At 43.0% G+C, this 18971-nt stretch overlaps 1 long non-coding RNA gene and 1 other non-coding gene across 2 annotated transcripts in view; one reads left to right on the top strand and one right to left on the bottom strand.

Moving 5' to 3' along the window:
- The window catches only part of LOC101942209 (uncharacterized), a 38632-nt gene extending 28794 nt beyond the window's left edge, over positions 1–9838 (bottom strand). The window contains exon 1 of the transcript XR_010599804.1: positions 9590–9838. This is a non-coding gene — a transcript (uncharacterized LOC101942209). The remainder of the gene's footprint in view (positions 1–9589) is intronic.
- LOC135982451 (uncharacterized) lies at positions 8838–18718 on the top strand. The gene is made up of 2 exons (XR_010599806.1): positions 8838–9067; positions 17433–18718. It is a non-coding gene; the product is annotated as an uncharacterized LOC135982451 (long non-coding RNA).
- The last annotated feature ends 253 nt before the right edge of the window (positions 18719–18971 follow it).

Raw genomic sequence — 18971 nt, 5'->3', positions numbered from 1 at the left:
CCCCCAAAGAGGGTATATCAACTGTACCTGAAAACAAAGATGGTAAACTGATACCAAACACTACTTACCACCGTCAATGAATCATTAGAAGCAGTGGCAATAGTTAGTCTGAGCATGCTGCTGTTACTTAATAACTGCTGTGCCAAATTGAAAACAGAATGTTGGCGTATTTGGAATGTGCACCTTGAAGAGTACAGGGGGGAAAAAAAGTGACACATACCTCTGTCTAATCTTTGCCTGTGTTCCAGGTTTCGTTTGTCCACCCCAGAGAATAAATGGAATTAAAGTCATTTTAGGAAACTAAATCAAACCATATTTAGCTACAGCAGTTAACTTGAGTTCATGGTAGATTTAGAGGGTTTCAAAGATGTATGAAAAGCATTTAAAGAGGTGTTAATATAAATGGGTTGATTCTACTCTTGTAGTAGACCCATACACAATATGGAGAGATACACATATAGATGGAGACAGGAGCAGTGGAAGTGCCCTAAAAGTGGGGATGCTACAGGCGACTGAACTGTGGCTCCGTCCCCCTGCGTTGCACCCCCACACTGCCCTCTCTCTCTGAGCCCCCAACCTCACACAGCCCCCTCCCCCGAGGCCCCGCCCCTGTGCTGCCTCTTCCCCTGAGACCCCGCCCCCACTTGCTCCTCTCTGCCTCCACTCCCCGTCGTTTGCCCTTACAGCCAATAAAAAGTGGGAGGGACATGGCCTCCTGCACCCTCCTCCCCCATTCCAAACACCCTTGGATGGAGAGAAGAATAGTTGTTTTTTGAGCACAGTATGTTTTCTTAATGTTTTGTTGAATACAGTTAGAAAGGTCAGATTTACCAAGGATCAGAATCAAGAATGACATTAAAAAGTCTTCGTAAAATCTAAATAGCTAGATGCGTGACCTGTACAATATTCTTTCATAATCAAGGATATTTAAAAAGGCATCTATTTTTTATTTCATTTAAAAATCTCTTTCTTAGTGAGAAAAATCTAATAGTGCTGCCACACAATTCAAGGATGCATCAACATATCCTACTTAGGGAAATATTAAACAAAATTACTCAAGATAGTTAAGTCCAAAGCTGACTACAAAGAGTTACACAGGGATCTCACAAAACTGGGTGACGGGGCAAGAAAATGGCAGATGAAATACAATGTTGATAAATGCAAAGTAATTCACACTGGAAAACAATCGCAACTACGCATAAAAAATGATGGGGCCTAAATTAGCTGTTACCACTCAAGAAAGCGATCTTGTGGTCATCATGGATAGTTCTCTGAAAGCATCTGCCCAATGCACAGCAGCAGTGAAAAAAATGAACACAATGTTAGGAACCATTAGGAAAGAGATAGAGAAGACAGAAAATATCATGTCATTATATGAATCCATGGTATGCCCACACCTTGAATACCACGGGCAGTTCTGCTCACCCAATCTCAAAAACAGATATAGTAGAATTAGAACAAGTATAAACAAGGGCAATAAAAATGATTAGGCGTATGGAACAGCTTCCATACAAGGAGAGATTAAAAAGACTGGTACTGTTTAGCTTAGAAAATAAATGACTAAGGGGGATATGATAGAGGTCTATAAAATCATGAACGATGTGGAGAAAGTGTTATTTACCCCTTCACATAACACAAGAACTAGGGGTCATGCAATGAAATTAACAGACAGCAATTTTAAAACAAACATAAGGAAGTACTTCTTCACACAACACACAGTCAACCTGTGGAACTGTGTTTCCGGGGGATACTGTGAAGGCCAAAAGTATAACTGGGTTAAAAAAAGAATAAGATAGGTTCATGGAGGATAGGTCTATCAGTGGCTATTAGCCAAGATGGTCAGGGATGCCACCCCATGCTTTGGGTGTCCCTAAACCTCTGACTGCCAGAAGTTGAGACTGGATGATAGGGGATGAATCATTTGATAATTGCCCTGTTCTGTTCATTCCCTCTGAAGCACCTGGCATTGGCCGTTGTTGGAAGACAGGATACTGAGCTAGACTGACCATTGGTCTGACCCATTATGGCTGTTCTTACTATGTTTTTAAAAAGGCAAGAATATACATTTGAAAAAACAACAACAAAAACAATAACCAAACTAAAATTAAAATATTTATATGCCCTCAGCACCATAGTCCCTGAGCATTTCCCAAGTACGGAAGAAATAATCAACTGTCTCTTAAAACCCCTCTTGTAGCAAACCCTGTCATGTGAATCAGTCACTTCCTTTCAACATTGAACAAGGAACTTTACTAGAATAATGGCTATTTGGTCCATCATCGGCCTGTACTTCACTGAAGAACTTAAACCTAAAAAGTCTTCTCTAGCACCTCTTCCTCCCACCTCCCCCTGAATTATTACAGATCTAAAGCAGTGGTACTCATATCCTCACAGGTGTCTTTGGTTGCCTTCCCCGGTAGATCAGGAGAAAAGCGAGTACTGCTGTCTAGACTAGAGAGAGTTGGTTTTACAACTGCCTTGGAAGAATTCTCAGCTGGTGAATCAGGGCCGGATTAAACTTTTGTGGGCCTGGCGCCAAACATATTTGTGGGCCCCCATGGGGGCAATGGAGCATGGCACAGGGGGTTCAGTCCCCACAGCGAGGGGCCAGCCAGGGGCAATGGGGCATGGCATGGCAGGGGGGGGCCCCTCTCTGCCCAGCCCAGTGCGAGGGCACTATTTACAAACCGGCAGTTGCCAGATGCACAATGGCCCACCCAGCCCTGTGCTGCCAGCATGCCCCTTCCTGTTGGGGGTGAGCCCATCTTGTGCCACACAGCCCTCCACCCAACACTGGACCCCCCCCCCCAATTCCCTATGGCCAAAGCCCCCCTGGACCCGCTATGCCCAGCACCCCCCCAGACCCGGTCACAAATGCACAGTGCCCTGGACAACACCTCAACTACCCAGCGCCCCACACAGAACCCCCACTCCCTAGTTCCCCAACACACAGATCTTCCCCACCCCCTCACAGCCCAGCCCCCCCCCAGACCCTCATAGACCCACTCCCCCATGCCCTGCCTCCTGGCCCCACTGGGAGGTGACTGTGATTGCCAGGCTGAGCCGCCAGTGTCCTGGAGCGGGGAATCACTCCGGCTCCTCGGAAGTGGTGTGATCAGCCAGGTCGAGCCTGCCCCTGCCCCACCCAGGCTCTCTCAGGACCCACTTGCCTGGAAGGGCCAGCCAAGCCCCCCCTCTCCCTCCCACACTGTTCCTCCCACCCAACCGGCCAAGACTGGCCAAGCTTCTGCATCAGTCCCAGGCGGCTCAGCTCCAGGGAGACAGGTGGAGCCCCACAGGTGGTGGGAAGCAGAGACTGCCTGGAGCCGGAGGTGCACTGGGGTCTGGCCAGGAGGCAGAGAAAGAAGCCGGCAGGTGTGGCCAGGGGGTGGAGAGGAACCCTCGGCCGGCCGCTGGGCAGGCCGAGAGGAGCAAGTGGTGGGCAGGGTGTGGGGGGGTGCCAGTGGGCTGGCGGGGTCTCAGTGCACAGTGCAAGCAGAACAGGCCGGGGCCCCTTCTGGGCATGTGCCCGGCTCCATGGAGTCACTGGCGCCATTGTAAACCCAGCACTGCTGGTGATAGTGGCAGGGAACCTCCTTTGATCCCCCTTATTGGGTAGTGCAAGAAGCAGGAGGAAAAAGTCTTATGATCAAAATTCTTCATAATTAAAATTACATTTGAAAAAATCCAAAATTAGAATGTTAGATTGCAAAGTCAAGTAATGAGAAGTTAGGAAATGCCAGGACTAAAGTTTCCTGTGCAACCTTAATTTGGCCCCCTTGTGCATACACATTAGGACAGTGGTACTCAACACTACATAGGAAGTCTGTGGCAGCTTAGGAATAGAACCCAGCTCTCCTGGCCCAGTACCTTAAAATAAGAAAATATCTTTTCTTCTTGAAACCTCTGGCCTCATTCATTGTGCACTGAATGAGGTGAAGTCCTGTGGTGAAAAATAGTATGAGATTATGTTACGACTGATGGTCTCGTAGTAAATATGCACAAGGGAATCAAATTAAGGTAACACAAACAACCTTAATTCTGGCATTTCCTAACTTTTGCAACCTTAACATTCTTTTAATCTAATTTTTGTATTTAAACTTCCCAGATTTTTTAAAAGCCAACAAACAATTCACATGGAACAATATTAACATTCTTTAGTCAGATTGTTTTAAATTGTTTGTTATTGTTAACATTTTACACCAATGTCTAATTAACATTTAGGAGAAAGAATGTCGTGATTAAAGATTCAGCGCCTCAGTTCTGCCATTAAGATGCAAGAGCTCATAATACACATGCTCTGTTTTGCTGGAAGATTTCTCTTGGATGCCAATGAAGATCAGACTTGATATTTCAAATATTTCTAAGATAAAAACAAAAAAAAAGTCCAACAACTCCTGCCTTTTAGGCCTTCTTTATAAACCATAAAAAGCACAAAACGAGTGAACAAACCCAGTTTAAAAAAAAAATGCTTTGCATGTTACCTTTAAAATATTTTTACTGCCATAAAAGTACATCTGGACAGCTTCTGTGAAGCTTGGGTGAGTCAAACTCAGTCTGGATGACTTCAGCTTGTAATCAGCAATTTTATCTCTACAGAAGGTCAGTCATTATTTGCAATGGCATAGAATCACAGAAAAGATCACTTGTATCACCCAGTCTGACCCTTAGCAAGATAACTGCCTGCATCACTTCATCTAATGTCTTATCTAAACTTGTTCTGCAAAGAGAATGCCTTCACTACCTCCTCTGATAGCAATCTAGGTATTGAAATAGAATTTCTGATCTTTTCCCAATTAAATGTAAGCATACAACATTAATGCAACATTAACAGCGTATAGTTAAGCAACAACAGTTCATCCAATGTAAAAGTTAAGGTTGAACACACCCCCTTAACTCTATCCCATTGCATGCATGGTCATTCTATCTTTAAATTTATGAGGGTGCATAATATTTCTGACCAATATATTATAGCAGCTTTTTCTACAACTTTAGGCAAAGATGTAGCATATACCTTCAATAACATGATCACTGTATAAATGCAAGAAGGTAAAATTTAGGTTGAGCATTCAACCATAACTTTTGAATTTCTGGGCTTTGGGGTGCTTGAATGTGCAGTCCTAGCAAATATAGGTTTTTGCATATCATTTCCGAGACTTTTAAGAAGAAAAACGTTTCCAGCTCACCGACACCACCAAAGACAAAGGTTGCCTATAAATGTCATTAGTAATTTGTGGACTCAAATAGTATTAGTGTGAAAATGAATGCTTAGCTTGTAATACCTGGGCATTTATCCCACGGCAGCATCAGTTCCTCTTATCTCCCTGTTATTTCTGTATACAAACTCAATATGTATTGTTTTGCAAACTTCACTGTTTGCCTAATCCAAGATTGCTTCTGTTATACCCGATTCCTGTAAGAGTCCCATGTTGGATTAATAGCTTGATACCATTTTAATGAGCTTAATACTAAATTTTAAATTCAATGCAAGATTTTGGAAGTAATGATTACTTCAAGAAGGGCATCCAAAAATACAATGAATACTACATTAAATAAAGGAGCAGGTCCATTGAAAAGCATACGGAAATGGATTCACATTTTAGGGTATATCTTCATTATAGAGTTGGCACATGGGTTAGCCTAGCCTGGTGTGAGCGTTCCCACAGCAAAGGCACATTTGTGTTATTGTGTCCTCCCTCATGCTGTCTTTGTTGCAGAGCTAACTCGGGGTCTTATTTGAGTGTTGCCCCTAATCTCTCGCCCGTCCACACAAAAAACCCTTTCACCTGAGTTTTGCAGTGCTTAAATTCTGGCTTAGCTGGAAGAGTGGTTTAGACCTCAGGGGCTGCTTTCACTTGGGCTGGTAACTCATCCACTTTTCAGTAAGGATGCAGGAAAAGTCACTTGAGGGCTGATAGTTCTCCTATTCATGTCCCTGCCCCCCTGTACCCAGAAGGAAAGACAAGTTCTTCCACAATCCACTGGGAAAGAATCAGAGCGGCACCATTTACCGGAGCACATGCCCCATAAATCCTAGCGACACACTCGAGTGGTGCACCAGTGAGGATGTAGTAATTTTGCGGTGGGCTTTGCAGCGTGATTGCTCACACCTGTGCTATGCTAAGCAGGATGACAATACCCAGAGACAACAAGGAGTCTGGTGGCACCTTAAAGACTAACAGATTTATTTGGGCATAAGATTTCGTGGGTAAAAACCTCACTTCATCAGATGCATCTGAAGGCCACTCTAAAGGAGGTAGAGCGACTCCATTCAGGATAACCTGGGAACCCCCAGAGTAGGGCAATGGCTGTTTCAAGTGCGATGTAAGGAAAAAAAAAAATTTCTTGCTGCGTTTTTCACTACTTTACGTTTGCATCACTAGCTGTGCAATTAGATCAAATCCTGCAGTAGCACAAACACTGTGCTTCTGCTGTGCAGTGCAGTCAGGATATGAAGAGGCAAGAGTGGACTCTACCCTCCCAGTGCAGCAGCAGTGCTATTCAATGGCAGAATGGGAGCGTGGTGGATGCATGGACCGTGAGTCTATGAATTCTCTTGATCCTTTGGAATACAACAATCTCATTGAAAAAGGAGAAATAAAAGGAGAACTAGAGCGAGCCAGGAAGGTGCTCTGAACTCGGTAACAAGACATGAGGAGAAACTCTCCTTTTAACACCCTGTACAATAACCCCTACTCAAGACTTGGGCTGGGGACCAGGATTTCACCCATAAGGAAGACATTTTATTTGAAACAGATTATTAAGTATGTTGCTCTGGTTTACAGAGAAAAACAGAGAACAGTTTTGTTTTGCCAAACCTTTGGCTTTACTTGGTCAAAGCAGAGCTGATACAAGTGGTTTGGAAGAGTTTTAAACAGTTTTTTGGAGCTAGATTGCAGCATTTAGCCACATCACTTGAAGGCCTAGTGCAGAGCCACAATGCCCCAGGGAAAGCTTGGGTTGAGATTGCACTTTAAAAGATAATTCTCCCCTCTTCTCCCCCCAGACTGCAAACTCCAGACCCTTCTCCTCCCAGTGCATTTGGCCAGCTTTGAAGGCTGGTATGGGGGGGGCGGGGTCACATGGCTATGTTTCCCCTCACTTTTGGGGGTGATGTGTACTTTTGATAGTGCACAAGTGAACTCTCACTGAGCTCACGAGAGTGAGGACGGTAATTTTCCTTGATCTGTGCAGAGGATGGACCCTATGAAGCCTCCTCTCCCAACACTGCTCACCCATACTAGGGCCAGGGAAAATCTGGCTCTTTACTATTTTTCTGCAGAGACAAACAAAACCCTTTTTAAGAACAATGTATTCCAGCATATTCCAATGCAGAAACAAATGCTCAAAATCAAATAATATTTTGGCTGGATATATCTACTTCATTCACTTTTCAGAATACCAGTGCTGTAATGCTACTTGTAACATGCTGCTGTGAGAACATAAATCTAAATGTGAACCCAGTAAAAAACTAGGCCTTTCACAACACACTTTAAAAATAAAATCCTTGCAACATAGTAATCACTTGACTATATACAGGTTTATATTTCTGCAGTCACCCAGGTGACATATTGGATTCCAATATTGTGTTTTCTTTTCCTGTGAAGAATGCACAAAATCTTGCTCTTTGAGATTCACGGAGCACCACAATTCCTTTATTGGTACCATGTTTCTAAAAATCCTAAGTGAGGCACATTCATTTGATAAGAATGGTCTCATTAAGATTTCAAATGGAAGATGGGTTTTAGGAATCACCCATTTTAGGTTTTCAGTTGTTTTTAAATTCATGCTTTTAATTGTTTATTCAAACATATTGTCCCTTACATACCTCTAATCCACATTTAGCAAGGAATAATGGCCCACTTAAATGATTGCTGACAATGGAGCAATTTCCCAAATGCTTTCAAAGAAAAATAAAAGCTCAAGCTCATTTTATAAATATTAAGATTCTAAATAGTTTTAAATCACAACTACAATCTACAGTGATGAACTCTTCCACTAATTGCTTCCTGGATTTGGGACTTCATTTTCATGTGAAAAAAATGTTTTTTCCCCCTCAAATATCTTACCTCGGCTTTACTTTTAGGGTAGGTCTACACTTACCTCCGGGTCCGGCAGTAAGCAATCGATCTTCTGGGATCGATCCCGGAAGTGTTCGCCGTCGACGCCGGTACTCCAGCTCGGCGAGAGGAGTACGCGGCATCGACGGGGGAGCCTGCCTGCCGCGTCTGGACCCGCGGTAAGTTTGAACTAAGGTACTTCGAATTCAGCTACGTTATTAACGTAGCTGAATTTGTGTACCTTAGTTCGAAGTGGGGGGGTTAGTGTGGACCAGGCCTTAGATAGCATCCTAATAAAACCCCTTTGGTGAGTTCCTGACTTACAATCTCTGTCAGACAACCAGTATTACACTGTACTATGGGCTCTCTTTTCAGCTGGGTACTCTGCTTTGATGCATTCAAGTCACAGCTATGTAGCTATTCAGAAATGCAGCATTCAAGTAGATATTTATTTTTAAACTGACCCATCCAGAACTGCACTGCAAAAATGACATCCTGCCAAAAACAAAACAAAAAAAACCCAACACCACTCTATTTTTATTCAAATATGTGACCCTGAAAGTAGGAAATGAAACTAGGTATCACCTTTAGTAATAAATTGCATCAATTATATTTGTCTGTCTGAATGCTAATTTTTTAAGTCACTGAAATTGACAGCTTTTTAAACAAATTAACTCAGACAGTAGCCAAGCCGCTTCAGTACAACTGTCCTAAGTTGCCATGTGTTATGGCAAAACACACTGCATCTTGACTCCTGTAATCGGCTCTTGAGAGAGCAGAGTAAAAAACCTGTGATGCTTATGGCAGCTCCACGCCCAGAATTTTGCCCATTCTGTGCACACAGAGGCGCAGAAAAGAAGAGCCACGCTGCGCTGGGTAGATCCCAGAGCAGAATTTTGCCAGTTGTTCCCTGTGGAGAGCAAAGTATCAGCCACGGTGCACGGGGAGAGCAGAATTGTGCCCGTTTCATGCACATGCTGCAGAATATTGGAGTAGAGATGTGCAAGGTGGGTGTTTGTTGGAGCAGAATGGGACCTGTTTCACGGGGAGAAGGAAAGCGGAAAATCTGAGCCCTGACGGACTGGGTGGCTCTGTGTGGGAGCAGAATTGTACCTGTTTTGCACGGAGGAAGGAGAACAGAACCACTAGTCGCATTGCACTGGGCAGCCCTGCGCGCAGAGCTGGCTCGCCCTGCACACCCCTAGCAGAACACTGGAGTCCTGCTGCATGGGGCGGATCCGGGCACAGGGCTGTGCTCGCTGAACATGCCCAGGGAAAGCCGGGTACCCGAGGGGCAATGCCGCAGGCAGCTCTGAGAGCAGAATTGTGCCCCGCTCGCGCCTTGGGGGTGCTGCTCCCCGGCGGTTAGGCTTTATAAACCCGCCCTTCCGCTGCTCGCAGCCCAACACACGAAATCTCCACATCATGCAAGGGGAAGACAACACCCGCTGCCTGCAAACCACCTGCCTGCCAGGCCAGGAGGCACGGGCAGGGGCTGGGGACGCAGATCTTTGTACGCAGCAACTTACAGGCTTCCCAGGGCGTCTGCTCCTTCCCCCGGCTGCGCGGCTCGGTGGCTGCTCCTCCTGCAAGCAAGGCCGCCTGTGAGGAGTTGGCTCTGTCTGGGCTGGCAGCCGCAGCAGCCTTGAGGAGGGGGAGGGGGAGCAGCAGCTGGTTGGGGCGCAGAGACGCCTCTCCCGTGACTCAGAGGCAACAGCAGCACCTGTGACCGCCTGTCACCCGGCAGCTCCCTCCCCTGCGTGCTCTCCCCCTCCTCTGGGCTGGTGCATTGGATGGGAAACGCCTTACTCTGCTCCTTGCTCGTCCCCAGAGGCTGCAGGCGAGAAAGCAGCAGCAGCATCCACAGGCTGTTGCAAGCCTGATGTCTGCAGCAGGTCCTGCGTGTGGCCAGCGCTTCCCTCTGGAGCCTGGGTGTCTGCTCACACCGGCACCCCTCAGGGCTAAGCCCACGTGCTTGCTTGGGCGCTAGGCAGTTCTCTGGTGTGAGGCCAACTGCAGCTGAACTGAAAACCTGGCACAGGCCAGGGCTGGCTGGAATACACTCAAGACACACTTGATTTTTAAAAATATATATCTTGATGGCTAGTTTGCACACAGCATTATGGAGGCACTAACTGCTCCCTAGTTAAAGCTGCATCTGCACTAATGCCAGGCATTCCTAAATAAATAAATAAACACAATAAATCAGGAGCGCTCTCCCCAAAAATCACGATTGGCTGGGGAAAATGAGTTTGAAACCACATTTGGGGTTCTTTCCATTTGCCTCCTCATTTTTCGATCCTTTACAGTTCATGATTGCAAGCTTTTCTCTGCAACTAGGAGGGCTGGGGAGACTGTTTTGTTTTAAAGGAGAGGTGAGATTTTGCATGGAGTGCCATGACTCCAGGAGCTGGGATTGTAAGAGAAAACCCCCAAACATGGCAAGAATTGGCAACAGAGCTCAGGCTTTTGCTATGCCCAAAGATATAAACACATGCTTTAGAGAGACACTTCTGTGTTTGTTAGGAGTTCTCACAACCAAGCTCATTTTGAACACCAGATTTAAAAGGAAACTGTCCATCTATTGGATGAAAGCGAAAATGCTTTAAACAGAATGTTAAAGAACTAAGAAAATAGTTGTTGGCAATCCGGCAGGTTATGGGATAGGAAGCCCATAAATACTAAACTGATGTTAATATTTTTACAAGTGCCATAGTTAATCCTGATAGAGACCCCAGCATTGTTTGGCTTCTTCCAATGATATCCTCCCAGAAGTTATTGTTGGCAGCTACCTGAACTTAACACAACTCTTCTGACAGTTTTACTAAAGGTTCATTTTTCAAAATGTTACATTTGGCACAAACACGCAAGCACTGCATGTGAATTGATTGAAAATATTAAATGTGTTACAGACCTTACACAAAGATATTTTTATAAATATTTACACAGTTTTCATTATGCATGGTATTTTTATAAGTATAAATGCTAGATATATACCCAGTATGTATACTTCTCCCCTCTATTGTCAGTGGCTGTTAAGCACTTTACTTCAGGGCGATTGGGAGTAATTCCTTTTACAGTTTATATAAATACAGTGTCACAGGACTGAGAAAGCATTTTCACTCTGTGGCCCTGATTTTGGAATGGTCAACATGCAGGTGGACTTCTGCACCCTCACAGAGGCCCTATGAGGGCTATGGGTGGGCACAGCCATCCAACCACACATAATGCATAGAGTTAAGGTCCCGATCCTGCAATTTTCATAATTCCCTCAAAAAACCCTACCACCTTTCAAATGAAGTCTCACACACTCAGAGTTGAAGTTAATTTTTTTTTGGAAAACTTTATAAAACCCCCTTCAGCAAGTACCGGAGGGGGGGAAAACAGGTTTCACTTGTTAAAGGAAAATTGCAGTGATGGATTCTCATCGATTGAAGAGGTAAACACTAGTCTTCAGTATATAACTGAATTTCCAAACTTTTCTTTTTAAATACGTTCTTGTCACACTTTTCATACTTGTGTTACTGTGAATTGTTCTGGTGTCTGAGTTATCACCATCTTAATGGCCTGCTGTAGTGATTTGCTCCAAACTCCCTCTGATTTAAATGGGGCTGAATCTGTAAGATGCCTTGAATGGCATCAAATGCTGTATTGACCTTACTGGAATCAACCCATGCTCTTTGACTCCAGCCCACAGAGAGATAGGGCAGAATACAACTCTATTATTTGTTACGAAGTGCTTCTCTGGAGATGAATACATGGGAGGCTGGAGGCTTTCATGTTTGTTTATAATAAGTTGAGTTATTTGTTATAAAAGTTTGTGTATAATAGCATTCATGATAGGAAATGCTATTGGTGAGTTCAAGGGCTTTCCATTCCACTTACTGTTTTCATTTGTGTATAATTATTTTGTTAAATGTTTAGACAAACACACTCCATGTTTGGTTTCACACCCAGGAGGTGAATTTGCTTCCTCAGTTGGACTGCTGACAGTTTGGAGTTTTGTGCAGGAAGTTATTTCCCTTGCTACTCTCTGTGTGGTGGGGCTTCCCAGCTACAATGAGAGTACCAACTCAGCAGCTGGAACTAGAGCATAGTCCCACTGCTGCTGGAGAATTGGAATGGCTCTATGCCCTGGCAGCCCTTAGTAGTAGTGGCATGACCAGAGCATACAGTATTTCAGTGATTCTTAGTTGCTCCAACAGCCTACATAAATTGAGAGCAGCTTCTGGGCTGCTCTAAACTTAAACAGGGGGCCAGGCATAGACTGTGGGTACCACAAAGTTGTCTTAAAGTGGTCTTTGTCACATCATCTCCATTCACACCCTGAGAACAGTTTCGGAAGAATGGTGAATGGGACGCACGGTCTGAAAAACACAAGTATCCCCTGTGCAGCAAATTGGTACTTTCAGGCCCCAAGTAATGCTACTTACAAAAAATATATATATTCTTCTTAGCTCAATATCACCCCAACTGTTACGAGATACAGGAGTTGCCAGTTAGGTTTCTTGGTGGAATGGATTTCCATCCCACCCCAAAGGGAAAAAGAGAATCCTTTATTAAATCTTACTTCTGTGAGTCCCTTTCTAACTGCTGCAATGTTCACATCAGGCTTTGCGATTGTTATTTGTTTGCCAGAATGCACTTATGCATTATCGGTCTTTAAACTGACTACTGTTGAGACTGTGCTTTCATTCTAAAGACCCTGTATAAGCCACTTAAAGGTAACGTTGGGGTTCAAGTTTGTCGTGCTACTTGTTAGTTCACAGGTGAAATTTGTGTCGGTGGTAGTTTGAAGAAAATCCAACCAACCATTTTTGAGGACTGGATAGTCAAATAGACACAGATGCATTTGACTGCCAACATTTAACAAGGGCTCCTGCAAAAATTTGTTTCAGTCATGGCATACATCCCAGCCCCTTTGAATGCCTTCACTGGCTTTTTGTCTCTTTGATCATTTGTTTCAAGATCCTCACTTTCAAGGATCTACACAAGCTCACTCTCACCTATATCGCTGACGTAGTGTTCTTTTGCTCCTGTGATATACAGGTCTGTCACATCTTACACGCATTTAACATGTGCGATTTCAACTTTATGCGGTCAGCAAAAAGAGAAAAACAACAATTTTAATACTATACCTGTAGTGTGGGCGATTTCGCCCGCCATTGAACTCAATGGGGTTTTGGCTATACGCGGTTTTCGCTTTACGCGCTAACCGCGGAACCCCCACGTAAGATGAGACAGACCTGTACCACATTTGTCCAAGTCCTCTTCTCTTACTGCTCCCTTTCTCTTCTCCATCTCTCAGCTATACAGTCTTTCATATTGTCCCCCAAGTTTGGATCATTCTCTCACCGCTTGTCCATGAAGTAACTCTCTCCTTCTTCAAGCCCATTTCTGTTAGGAATCCCATTCATCCTACTTTCCTTATATGCTTATCCTTACTGTCATCTTTCCCTTTCCCCAATTCATTCCAGTATCTTCCTGATTGTAGAGTTAGATTGTTAGCTCTTCATGATGGGGAATCTTTTATCTATCCTGTAATGTGCCAGGCACAACTATAGAGATATATAAGTAGTAATACTGCTTAGATCGTATTATAAAGAAATAAAGGATTAATAGTGCAAAAAAGTCCTGCTCAGATGTATATAAGCTTATAGAAAAACAGTTTAAACATAAAATACACAATTCAACTTGTTTGTATAGTCTTACTGGAGGAGTAGTTTAATAGAAAATGCATTTTCCCCCTACTGTAGGATATACACATCAGAAGAAGAATCAAGGTTGCTAGGGGAACCTGAATTCCTAGTTTCTCAATTCCCGTGTAATTAAAATCTCAACATTAACACTGTATAATAACATACAGCTACTTATAAATGGATTGCAAAGTAGGAGTGGAAATGCCTGTCCCATTCCAACCAAGGATTTATGCTTTCTCTCTATAATTTAAAGCTTTCATAGGTAGGAACTTGTGCTGGAGTTGAAAGGTTGGTCTTAGTTAAAGTTCCTAATTGACATTAGGCATACTAGTCCCAATTCAGATCAGTACTTAAATCCCACTTCTAGTATGTCATATGGCAATTAGAATGGATTTATATGTGCCCCATTGAAGTCAATGGCACTTTAGCATTTATTTCACTCTGGCATCTGAAGAAGTGAGGTTCTTACCCACGAAAGCTTATGCTCCCAATACTTCTGTTAGTCTCAAAGGTGCCACAGGACCCTCTGTTGCTTTTTACAGATTCAGACTAACACGGCTACCCCTCTAATACAGAACTTAAATGTAATTTGCAAACTGATTCCTTTGTGTTTTGAAATTGTCAATTTATGGCTTTGAAACTGACAAGGCATGTACAAGGGCTTTATGGTCATTAAAGTATACCCCTTTACACCTATCTACACCTAAAAAACCTTGGGTTGACCTAGCTACGTTGCTCAGGGTGTGAAAAATGCACATCCCAAGAGATGTAGTTAAACCAATCTAAATCCTGGTATAGACAATGCTTGGTCAATGGAAGAATTCTTCCATCAACCTAGTTCCTGCCTCTTGAGGGGATGGATTAACTACAGTGATGAAAAAAACCTGTCTGTCACTGTAGCAACTGTCTACACTACAGCGGTGCAGCGCACAGTGTAAACTCAAAAAGAAGTTGAGAGTTTAAACAGAATGTAAATGTTTTTCAAAAAAAAAAAAAAAAGCTTTGGTCATAAATAAGGAAGTTGCACTCCAGGCCTACAATATTTTTCAAAAGCCATTTAATACTGTTTCACAGTGCACTCAAAAGGTTGCATTCTGGAATACATTTGCTGGATAATATATAGTAATATGTTTGATTATTTCTCCTCCCACCTTTTTACAATCCAAGTGGATTACTGAAGGTACATAGATCTCCAGTAATTGCCTTCTCTCACCATTTGTTCATACCACGTCAATACAGTGCCCAGGGGCTACATAACACATTTTCATGGAAGTGATTATACAGTTCTTGGAAGGAGACTTTTTTGAAATTTTTAAAGTTTTCTTTAGCCTGTTGGCCACAGATTATTTCAGTAACTGCCACTTTGGGAATTTCTATAAATAAAATCACTAGCAGGCTGAGCAGTGGATCTTTTCTACTGATTTTTTTTTTTTAAAAGAGAAAATACTTCTGCTTTTCATCTAAATTCTTTATATCGCTGAAATCATTAAAAGAAGAAAGTCCAAAGAAATGTGGTTAGCTTTGACCAAAAGTCTCCCACTGGGATATTTAACAGAATATGTAGAGAACAATATTGAAAGTCTTTTTATAATAATTGGAACCCATTTTTTAGAATCTGATACTGTTATTTCTGATGTCCAGAGTTTCTTGTTTAGCTTGAACGTGATCATCCTCTTCAGTGTTAATACTACAGATGTGCGAGAGAGAAAGACTAATTCACCCCTTGTTTGAAAGGGGGATGGTTTTGTTTTTAGCGATGTTCACCTTATTTATGATGTCTGAATCATAACATATTGATATGCAAGTGCTGTGCAAGATTTTGCCCTGTTACTCTGGCTTTTGCTATTATATCTAGGGCCTCAATGTCAGTAAGTGGACCTTCAGAGGCCCTTGATCCCTGCTCCACTGGGTCACTTTAATAGCAAGCACTGCCCCAAAACTGGATGGTGTTGACTGGGGCAGGAGCACGGTTAAGCTGGCCATGGTATGTGCTAATTCATACACATCCACAGGCAGCCTTTGGATCTCCAATAGCAAGCTCAAACGGCCTTTCTCTGCAGTGCACTTGGAAGAGAGATGCAAACTGAATATGCTCGTGCCAGCTGGGGAAGGAATCAAGGTCACTGTATATATTAAACCAACAGATTCAACTCAATAAGCTTTTGTTTTTAGTAAAGACAATTAATGGTTATTGTCTGGTAAGCTTTGAAGGAGAAAAATAAACTGTTAATTTGTGGGTAAGGGATATGGCAATTGTTAAGAAGTGCACATGGAGTGTATGAGCAAGACATAGAATAAATATTGTAATATTGATGAAAACTGCTAGCTTATAAACAAGAAGAAAGCCAAATTCTAACTGGAACGTTCTCCTCATTTGTTGTCTTGCTCCATACAAAAATTGCCATCAGCTTTAAACATTAGGGGCTAATCCTGGAAGTTGCCAAGTACCCTTCACTCCATTTGACTACAGTGGGAATTGAGATCACTCAGCATCTTGAAGGATCAGGCTCTTTGCCATCTTTGATGAAGAGTCTGACGATACTGAATAAAAATATTCTTGGGGCTAGCCTGCAATTATATAGTATGAGCTCATTTTTAAGTATAAAATGTGAGTTGAAACCATTCATAACTGCCAGGCAATATTACAACAGGCAAGTCCAGTTTTTCATTGCATGGGAAAAGCACTAACAAGCTTTAATAAGATTCAGAAATAGCTGCCACATCAACAAAATTGTGATTGTGCTTGGTTTTCTAATGCGAGTACCTGTTCCGCAGACATCACTTAAACAATAGAATCAGAATAGCTCAGGGAATGTAAAACAGCTACTTTATTTGTCAGCTGCACACCCATTGTTTTCAGTCCGAGCCAACAGAGCAGCTTCAGCTGTACATTCCTGGGAAGTGAATAATATCAGTGGAGATTACACTGCAGTATCACATCTATTACTAGCACATTATAAAGATTGAATATAACCTAATTAGGAAATGCTGCAGTCTGCTGGGTGTGGACTTGGGCTGGTAGTCATTTTACATGACCTCTATTTATTGAAAATGGGAGTTCACAGAGGATAAAGCAAAGGTGCTAACCCAGATCTCAGTCCTGAGTCTAGATTTCACAAATACATTCCTCAGACGATTACCACTTACCTAAGACAGTGCTGTGCCCTATATTTCATTTGTATGAAACCCCATTGCAAACAGCAGCATGAGCCAAGTTTGGACAACTTCTTATGTTTTATTCAATGCAGATGAATGCAAAATTCTGTCTTAACGAGCTCAGTTTTTCTGAGTCAGCCAGAATTCCCCCTGGGGTATCCTAGGAAGCACATGTTGCAGCTGTTGTCTTGCCACCCTAGCAATGGGTTGTGTTCCCTCAACTTTGCCTGTTAATACCTTCACCATACTCCAGCTAACCAGTATACAGGGTAGCAGGGTTGTGGTCTCCCCATTGTCCTCTCTCATGCTTTCAGGTAGCCATGGAAGCATTGGGGTGTGGTGTGGTGGGGCAGCATCTGCACTCCAGTATGAGATCATGCCTAGCAGCTGTGCAGATCAGGACCTACCAAAATCTGATCCTAAATTTTTGTTCCATCGTCATTATTTCACCTGCCTTCTGACAGGAATGGTAAATACTTTATTAAATGGACTGAAAGATCTTCTGTTTTCTTTGCAGCTTCTCTAAGGTCCTGTCTTCAATGAAGAAGTGAAGGGGCAATCTCCTCCAACTGCCTCAGGAATGTGGCCTTCCTCACATGGATGTTCTGAAGCCACTGCTGATTTCTCCCACTTCTGCATGATGTAATCCCACCACTCTTTGCTTGTGGTCCTACTCCACAGCTTCTGGTCAGTGTAGGGGGATCCCACAGCTATTGAACCTGCATTAGCTGTCTCCACTTCTCCATGTCTGCATGCATCCTGCAGAATCCTCTTAGCAAGGTATGTCACTGCCTTCTCAGAACAGACCAGTGCCAAAATGGCCTCCACTGTGTGTCGTGACCTGCATTGACCTAATGTTTCTGAAATAAGAATTGCATTAATGCCAACTGCTGGAACAGGTCATCCTTCTGAGTTGGATCCAGGCCTTGCCACTGGCTGGAACAGAGGCTGAAACCAAGAATCTAGACTGTGCCAATCCAGAAAGAGTTTACTTTACTGCCTTGGTGGGCTAAGAGCATGTCCACACAGGGGCCCAGAAAGGACAGACAAGTTGTCCCATGACACACGGCAAAATAATTCAGATTGGCAGAGTTTATTGTAGCGCTAGGAATGATGGTATGTGCCCCCAGAAGTTCTAGCACCTTACATAAATACGGATGCGCTCAAGTATGGCTTTGCACTTTGGCTGTCCACACCCAAGTTAGGCTGACCCAGGTCTCCCATATGGGTGTCAATCATACAAGTTCCCTGAAGTTACGACATACCCTAATGGCCTACTCCAAAACCCATGCAAACAATTTAAAGATCTCTCATGGTTTTTAGTTGGCTGTGGATCATGCCCTAAAGTGTTGTAGGTCTGATTCTAATCTCATATTGGTATAAAAATCAGGAATAACTTGGTCACCAGAGTTACACTAATGAAAAACGGGTGTAAAATCAGAATCAGGCCTCTGTATCTTTTGCTAAAATGCTCTTTGACTTCTTATAATAGTGCTTATTGAATCATAACTTGTATTCCTCCAACAGCTGTGACAATACACTGAAAGGGGAAAATAATCTTCCAATCAGTGTAATACGACTTTGGTCACAAACTTGTGCTCAACCAGGGTTCTGTGTATTTTCTCCATTGATGTCAACAGATCCTCTAACTAAAATGCAGAAAGAAAGTTACCTTTCTGTACTATAGTCCTATGAATATTATAAAAAGCATTTTAAGTTTTAGGTTGAAACCAATAAAAAAGTGATAAAACTAACTTGCAATATTTCACTGCTCGTTTTAATAAATAAAAGCACTGAAAAGAACTGTTTGGAATTTAATTTGTTTTCAACTTTTATGTTAGATTATGTCCCCATATTCATGGGCAAGAACATAAGAATGGCCATACTGGGTCAGACCAATGGTACACCTAGCTCAGTATCCTGTCTTCTGACAGTGGCCAGTACCAGATGCTAGAGAGGGAATTAACAGAACAGGCAATCGTCCAGTGATCCATCCCCTGTCATCCACTCCCAGCTTCTGGCAAGCAGAGGCTAGAGACACTCAGAGCATGGTGTT

This window comes from Chrysemys picta, chromosome 3 (genome assembly GCF_011386835.1).
Source record: "Chrysemys picta bellii isolate R12L10 chromosome 3, ASM1138683v2, whole genome shotgun sequence".
In the NCBI taxonomy this organism is placed as follows: domain Eukaryota; kingdom Metazoa; phylum Chordata; order Testudines; family Emydidae; genus Chrysemys; species Chrysemys picta.
Note: the sequence above shows the minus strand (reverse complement) of the source record. Positions and strands in the feature narration are given on the sequence as shown.